At 62.9% G+C, this 1,272-nt stretch overlaps 1 long non-coding RNA gene across 1 annotated transcript; it reads left to right on the top strand.

Moving 5' to 3' along the window:
• LOC116216821 lies at positions 1-480 on the top strand. Its single transcript, XR_004160334.1, has 2 exons — positions 1-101; positions 215-480. It is a non-coding gene; the product is annotated as an uncharacterized LOC116216821 (long non-coding RNA).
• The last annotated feature ends 792 nt before the right edge of the window (positions 481-1,272 follow it).

The following is a 1,272-nucleotide window of genomic DNA, read 5'->3' as shown; positions in this document are numbered from 1 at the left end:
GGGCGTTTTTTTCTTATTCCAGAGCCAATAATAATGGAGGGTTCTCCCGAATTTAAGATTCTGAAGGACAAATGGACCGCAATTTCGGTGGACAATAAAAGGTGCCCGATTTTGTTGTTTTCCGAGCGGCGGAGCTGACCGCTGGCAGCCGGTGAGTCTTACGGGCGTGCTGGGGCCGCGCTGCCCCCCGCTAACCGCTCGCTGTGCGTTGCAGATCAGCGCAGTTCGAGCACACCGTCGTCATTACCTCGGAGGGAGCAGAAATCCTCTCTAAAGTGCAGGGAGAAGTCTAAGGACGCAGCGGGGAGTGGAGGGCTCGGTGTGTTTTGGGCTTCCTCGACCCCGCAGGGACAGCGCTGAGCTCCGGGTGGTTCTGGGGGCACTGAGCGGACACGGGACGCGGCTCGGGGACTCGCTCCGGGCACGGTGCTCTGCGCGGTACCCGGTGAGTGTTGAATAAAAGCCTCTTGGTTTGCGGCAGCAGCGGCTCAGCCTCAGCCCGCCGGGGAAGGGTCGGCCGTGGGGGAGCGGGGCAGATTGCCGTGCGGGACGCGCGGGTCCGCGGCGGATCAGCGCGAGGATCCCCTCGCAGGGAAAGTGCGGCCGCTCTGCCCTCAGCGCCCCTGAACGGGGCTGGAACTTCTGCCGGGACGGAAAGAAAAGTTTGCGGGCGTGGCGGGGGGAGCACAGGCTGCGGCCCCTTCCCCTCAGTTCTACAGCAGCTCTCCCTTTCCTGCCCCGGCCCGTTTCTCTCTATGCCGCACAAGAAAGGTTTAAAAGCGAGACGCGGAGCGCGCTGTTCCGGGGACGGATAACCGCAGCTCCGCGCCGCGCGCGGTGCGTAACGGGGCACTCCGCGCGGGAGCGCTCGCAGAGACGGAGGGGTTCGGCCCTGGGGGAGGGTTTGCTCTCTGCCCCTCGGAATCGGCCCGACGGAGCGGCCGTGCGGCGGGGGTGTCCCGGGCGAAGCTGCTGGGTCGCTGTTGGGGCAGGCCGGGCCGGGACAGGCCGGGCGGGACGGCCGCTGGTTCCCGTTCCCTGAACCGTTTGTTTTCACTAGAGTACAGCGAGCTGTCAGCTCTAATCGTTTCTAACAGCATCTTTTTAAGAAGCAAGACCAGCCCCCAGCCTGTTCCCAATACCACAGGGCAGCCTTTCAGCTCGATTGCCTCTTATATTATATTGGAAGACCTTAAAACCTGTACAAATAAACGATGCATCCAACACGTTTCACAGTCGCACGGAGGTTCCGCCGCTTGCTCTCTGCCCGGG

This window comes from Meleagris gallopavo, chromosome 7, assembly GCF_000146605.3.
Source record: "Meleagris gallopavo isolate NT-WF06-2002-E0010 breed Aviagen turkey brand Nicholas breeding stock chromosome 7, Turkey_5.1, whole genome shotgun sequence".
In the NCBI taxonomy this organism is placed as follows: Eukaryota; Metazoa; Chordata; class Aves; order Galliformes; family Phasianidae; genus Meleagris; species Meleagris gallopavo.
Note: the sequence above shows the minus strand (reverse complement) of the source record. Positions and strands in the feature narration are given on the sequence as shown.